General features: G+C 42.4%; 1 protein-coding gene and 1 long non-coding RNA gene across 2 annotated transcripts in view; one reads left to right on the top strand and one right to left on the bottom strand.

Moving 5' to 3' along the window:
• Positions 1–6,725, top strand: part of LOC122555183 (immunoglobulin superfamily member 3-like) — a 243,563-nt gene that overhangs the window by 143,683 nt on the left and 93,155 nt on the right. The window lies entirely within an intron of this gene.
• LOC122555184 overlaps positions 1–6,725 on the bottom strand; it is a 12,410-nt gene that overhangs the window by 3,586 nt on the left and 2,099 nt on the right. Inside the window, exon 2 of the long non-coding RNA XR_006313203.1 lies at positions 3,602–3,676. This is a non-coding gene — a long non-coding RNA (uncharacterized LOC122555184). The remainder of the gene's footprint in view (positions 1–3,601; positions 3,677–6,725) is intronic.

The raw sequence follows: 6,725 nt of genomic DNA on the forward strand, positions 1-6,725 counted from the left end.
ACGACGGTTGGAGGAAGAGTGCCTCATCTTCCGCCTAGGATCCCTCCAACCACAAGGGATGAACTCGGATTTCACCAGTTTCCTAATTTCCCCTCCCCCCCCCTTGTCTCAGTCAAATCCATCGAATTCAGCACCGCCTTCCTAACCTGCAATCTTCTTCCTGACCTCTCCGCCCCCACCCCAGTCTGACCTATCACCCTCACCTTGACCTCTTTCCACCTATCACATTTCTGACGCCCCTCCTCCCTACCTTTTATCTTAGCCTGCTGGACAAACTTTCCTCATTCCTGAAGAAGGACTTATGCACGAAACGTCGATTCTCCTGTTCCCTGGATGCTGCCTGACCTGCGCTTTTCCAGCAACATATTTTCAGCTAAGTTTTAAAGTTGTACAGCAGCATACCCTGAACTGGACAGGATCACAGAAAAAAGTGTTTTATGTTGCTAAATCTTTCTGAGGCTTAGGTTAACTCATCGTTTTAGAAAGTTGGAAATCCCAGCCAACTTGGCCACAGATCCAATTCAAAAATCCAGATTGGAATATCTGTTACATGGAAATGTTTGACAGTTGTTAGATCCCATTCAATTAACCATGCACAATTGGAATTTGGAAGCAGGCTCAATTTGGAAGTTTTGTTCATTTGTGTCTTTCCTAACAAAATAATTAAACTGTACTTGAAGTTAATGGAATTTCATCAAAATTACTGTCCATAGGCATGACTGTCTGCAATGGATTTCTTGAGAAGGGAAAATCAGAAACATGTTTCAAGATTGCAGCTGTGCACAACTCACTAACTGCCCATCTGTAACATTTTTATTGCAGTTCTAAATGAGGGATTAACATCAGCACTTGAATATTATGGCTTAACTCTCAATGCATCTATAGAATCTCATTTGCAAGGCAATGTCAGGTGCTTTTGGTTTTATTATTTGTGGACAAAGGTGTTAATGTTATACATAAACCCTTCCAGCCTTGGTTCAAACATGAACAAGATAGCTGAGGTGAGATTGACAGCCCTTGACATCAAGGCCACATTCAGCCGAGTGTGACGTCAAGACCCTGAATCAATGCATACTGGGGAAAACTCTCTGCTGGTTGTCCCAACCATTTTCAGTTGCTTCATTAATGACCTTCCCTCTCTCATAAGTCAAAAGTGGGAATATTGACTGATGATTGCACACAGTGTTCATATTATTCACTACTCCTCACATACTGAAGCATTCCATATCCAAATGCAATAGATCTGGACATTTTCCATGTTTGGTCTGACAAGTGGCAAGTAACATTCATGCCACACAAAAGCCAGGCTATGACCATCACCAGTTAGAAACAATCTAATCACAGCCCCTTGACATTCAATGGTATTACCTAGACTGTCAACATCTTTGGGGATACTATTGACCAGAAACTCAACTGGACTCACTGCAAAAAAAAACAGTGGCTTTAAGAGCAGGTCAAAGGCTAGGAATACTGCGGCAAGTAAGTCACCTTCTGACTCCCCAAAGCCTGTTCACAATCTATAAGGCACAAATCAGAACTGTGATGGAATACTTCCCTCTTGCCTGGAGGGGTGCAGCTCCAACAACACTCAAGAAGTTGACCACCATCCAGGACAAAGTAGCCCACTTGATTGGCACCACATTCTAAAAGCATCCATTCCCTCCACCACCAACATTCAGTAGCAGTAGTGTGTACTACCTACAAGATGCACCGCAGAAATTCACCAAAGATCCTCAGGCAAAACCTTCGAAACCCATGACCATTTCCATCTAGAAAACAAGGGCAGCAGATACATGGGAAAAGTTCCTTCAAAGCCACTCACCATCCTGACTTGGAATATACATGGATTTGGAAAGGCAAGGACTGATTAGGGGTAGTCAATATGGCTTTGTGCGTGGGAAATCGTGCCACACTAAATTGAGTTTTTTTTAAACAGTTACAAAGAGGACTGATGAAGGAAGAATGGTGGATATGATCTACATGGACTTCAGTTTGTGAAGGTTCTGGATGGTAGACTGGTTAGCAAGTTTAGATCACATGGAATTCAGGGAAAACAAGCCATTTGGATACAGAACTAGCTCAAAGATAGGGTAATGGTAGAGGGTTGCTTTTCAGACTGTGACCGGCAGTGTGCCACAAGGATCGGTGCTGTGTTCATTACTTTTTGTCATTTATATAAATGATTTGGAGGTGAATGTAAGAGATGTGGTTAGTAAGTTTGCAGATGACACCAAAATTAGTGTAGTGGACACCAAAGAAGGTTACCTCAGGGTAGAAAGACAACTTGATCAGATGGGCCAATGGACTGTGGAGTGGCAGATGAAGTTTAATTCAGAAAAATGTGAGGTGCTATATTTGGGATATGGGCCAAATGTAGCAAATGGGACTAGATTAATTTAGCATGTCTAGTTGGCATGGACGAGTTCGACCAAAGAGTCTGTTTCTGGGCTGTACAATTCTATGACTCTATATCACTGTTTTTAAATATCACTGGAACAAAATTTAGGAAAGACAAATCAGGGCAGAGCTTATACACTGAATAGAATGGCTCTGGAGAGTGCTGCTGAACAAAGAGACCTTGGAATGCAGGTTCATAGTTCCTTCAAAGTAGAGTTGCAGGTAACGAGGATAGTGAAGAAGGCATTTGGTATGCGTTCCTTTATTGGTCAGTGCATTGAGTATAGGAGTTTGGATGTTATGTTGCAGCTGTACTGGACATTAGTTAGGCATTACTTCTGAAATACTGCATTCAATTCTGGTCTCTTTGCTACAGGAAGGATATTGTTAAACTTGAACAGGTTCAGAAAAGATTTACAAGAAATTTGCCAGAGTTGAAGGGTTTGAGCTATGGAGAGAGGCTGAATAGAATGGGGCTATTTTCTCCCCAGCATTGGAGGCTGAGAGGTGACTTTATAGAGGTTTATAAAATGATGAGGGGCATGGATAGGATGAAGAGCTAAGGTCTTTTCCCCAGGGTTGCGGAGTCCAAACCTAGAGGCCATAGGTTTAAGGTGAGAGGGGAACAACATAAAAGGGACCCAAAGGACAACTTTTTCACACAGAGGGTGATACATATATGGAATGAACTGTCAGAGGAAGTGGTGGATCCAGTTACAATTACAAAATGTAAAAGGCATCAGGATGGGTATTTGAATAGGAAGGGTTTGGAGGAATATGGGCCAAATGTTGGCAAACCTGACTAGATTTATTTAGGATATCTGGCTGGCATGGATGAGCTGGGCTAAAGGGTTTGTTTCCATGCTATATAGCCCTATGACTCTATATCACCGTTGCCTCACTGTTATTGGGACTAATTCTGGAATTCCCTCCGTAACCATTTTTTAATTTATTCATTTTATGGGATGTGGGCGTTGCTGGTTGGCCGGCATTTATTGCCCGTCCCTAGTTGCCCTTGAAAAGGTAATGGAGAGCTGCATCCTTGTACTGCTGCAGCATGGACTATAACAGGTCAAGAAGACAGCTCACCACCACCTTCTCAAGGGCAATTAGGGACAGGCAATAAATGCTGACCAGCCAGTGACATCCACATCCCACAACTAAATTAAAAAAAAAAATTATTTGAGAATTAGTCATCACTTACCTTTGCAATCTCAGGTCATTTTTAAAAAAAATCATTGCACTGTGCTATTCTTTACTGTAGCGTTTTGTAGCATTCCTGAGTAAAAAGCAAATGAAGGTAACACCCATTAGACCAAGATAAAATGGACCATCATTTTATTTTATGTAACTAAATATTGGTAATTTCATAAATTTTTCACATTCTGCTTTACTTCCTTCTGAACGCATTTTGCTTTATTTACTGTCATGAGTTCAGAGTACTGAATACAGTAACAACTTCAATCCACTCTGTGTTTTCATTACAATTCAGAAGCAGAAATTGATGGAAAAACTCTGCAGCACCATCCTAATACCATTTGTGAAGAGAAAACAGAGTTAATGCTTCTACTCTGGTGAACGTTCTTCAGAGCTGCTTGTAGCTAGCAAAAAGTCGGCATATATTCTGAAGATGGAGTGGGGAGTGGGGGGAGAAGTAAACAGTAGGTGGGGTGGAGCCCAGAGAGTGAGAACAACAGTCGGGCTGAGAAAGGACTGGATAATCGTCAGCCTAGGAAAATGAATAGCAGCTAATTGGGACTGTTGTAACTGACAGCTTGTATAATGACAGCACCTGGTGTGTGGGGACTGGGATAAGGACATGGAAGAAAGTACTCGGATTCTAAAATCATTGAACTCGATATTGAGTCCAGAAGGCTGTAGGGTTCTCAAGAAGAAAATGAGATGCTATATTCAGATAATTGGATTCTGATTTCTAGAATCCGCAATTCTTTGTTATTTTTTCATTACAAAGATTCCTTGGAGATAAATTCTGTTTATTTTTCATGGCTCAGTGCAGTGGATGAGTGATATGGTAAAGCTCACTTGAAAAAATTCCCAATGTATAAGCATAAGAATGCTGAAAGAAAGGTTCAGATGCTTGGGTAGTTCGTGCAAGTCCCTCTGGTATGCCCCTGTCTATTATGTGTTGCAACATTATCCAACCCAGTGAAACCTTCAATTTGTTATGCTGGAGAAAGATTGCAATACAGATGCTGATCCCATAGAGAGAGAACATGAAGTGTAAAAGGATGCAGGTGAATCAACACAACTGGAGAGACTGTGGTTTATTTTGTACTCGTTCACTGAAGTATACAGTTTTGCTTGTCAACAAACACTTACAAAGAGACTCTGTGCTGCCCAACCAGTCTTTACAACAAGGGAGTAAGTGAAGTGCACAAATAAACTATTAGTTACTAAAAAGTTTGAAACCTTTGGGAGAAATAGTCACCTCCTGAATGAGGCATGAGCAGTGGTGAAAAAGGAAGGGAAAGATGAAGATAATATTTGAAAATTTGAAGTCAAGAGAAAAGTTATGAGCTCCTTAAATGCCTGTGCCAGCCAATGCCCAAATGCTTCCTCCCAGCAACTATTCCATTTTACACTCCATGGTCGCTATCCTCCTCCACGTAGGTCCACAGAGGTCATTATGGACAAACAACCAGCCTCACCACATCATCATGCTTGTAACTCACACACCACTACAGCCACTTAACAGTTCACTTTGGAGCTCAAGGGCACCAATCACCTGCATGTTTCTGTCTAGTCACTTTACGCAGAGGGTCAGACATGTGCATCTACAAAGGATACATCTTATGGCTTTCAGCTTCCTTTATTAGTATCTATTCACTTTGGGGTCTGTCACACTCTATATACTTCACATGGCTTTCTTAGCCCACACTCACTGACTTTCAGCACTGATTTACAGGCTACCAGCCTCTATCTGTTGGTCATATTGCTTTCAACTTCACAGGTCTTTAGTGCTCAGTTACAAGGCTACCAGCTTCTGTTGCTTGTATTGCCTTTAACCACAGAATGAGGTAGGCAGCTTGTGACAGTGGGGAACTCTGAACAAACAAGGAAGTGGTTATGTCGCTTTCTGGTACCATATGACCATATCAATGTTGCAAGTGTTAGCAGTTTATATGGCAAATACATGTGCTTTGAACAAATGGTGTTGTGTGGCAGTCAAAACGATGCATACTTCACCGCAGTGAAGGGGGGCAGTAACCAGTCAAGGGGTACCGCCAAAGGCAGAATGGGGTCAGTTCAGCACATAGTCCTACCAGAGTCCAGAGATCCATGTCCCTGCAGTCCAGGGATTAGACCACAAATAGTTCTGCAGATCGAGTGCCACCAGTCCGGGGGCTGTGAGTAGATCATTCAGGTGTTGTGGAAACATCAGCCTGTGGGGTGGGAGGGTATATCTTTTCCTGCTTGAATCAAAGAGAGGCATTGGTTGTGATGGAAGTGCATTAAGGAGCAGTGGGTGATGTTGCACAAACAGAAGAGATGTTGTTATGTCGCCATTGCATCAGTAGGAAGCACAGAGGGCAGGAAGGCTTGGTATCCTGGGAGATGGAGCTTGGCTAAATGGATATGATGCATGCAATATTGAGAGTTATAGTCCATGAGTCTTGGTGAGAGACATGTTTACTGGTAGAATTAGAGTAAGTGCTGGCTTACGAGAGGGAGGTGGCAGATGATAACATTCAGTATTGCAGATTGCAAAAGATCACTGACCCTTTTCCTGCCCTGCTGGATGTCTCAAATCCCCCAGAACAAAGCACTGACCCGGGCTGCAATTTATATTCAGAACTGGCTTGGTTTAGTCTCTTGTGGTGATCCGGAGGAGAAAAAGGCTTCCCATCTTTCTACCACTCCATTCGTGTAATCTGCAGTACTCCCACCTAAACCGAGTACCCCAAATACAAATAGAGATCCTAACTTGATCAAAACCACAATAATGCATGATGTTCGTTTGTTGTGGCAAAACATCCAAAGGTCACCAACTGCTTGTTTAGTCCCTGGGCCTTCTCTCAGTTTAGTCCACTCCACTCTAATAGCAAACATTAAACTCTTAGACTCTTTGAGCTCTGTAATTAACCCGGCAACAGTTCACCAAATGTACTATATTGCTGATTATCAGACATGTTTTCTGGGCTCAAAATGTAAGTGATGAGCAAAGTGAGAGTCAAAGGCCACTGCAAGCTTTATAAGGGTCTGATGTCATTTAGAGTCATAGAGTCATAGAGATGTACAGCATGGAAACAGACCCTTCGGTCCAACCAGTCCACGCCGACCAGATATCCCAACCCAATCTAGTCCCA

This window comes from Chiloscyllium plagiosum, chromosome 12, assembly GCF_004010195.1.
Source record: "Chiloscyllium plagiosum isolate BGI_BamShark_2017 chromosome 12, ASM401019v2, whole genome shotgun sequence".
NCBI lineage: Eukaryota > Metazoa > Chordata > Chondrichthyes > Orectolobiformes > Hemiscylliidae > Chiloscyllium > Chiloscyllium plagiosum.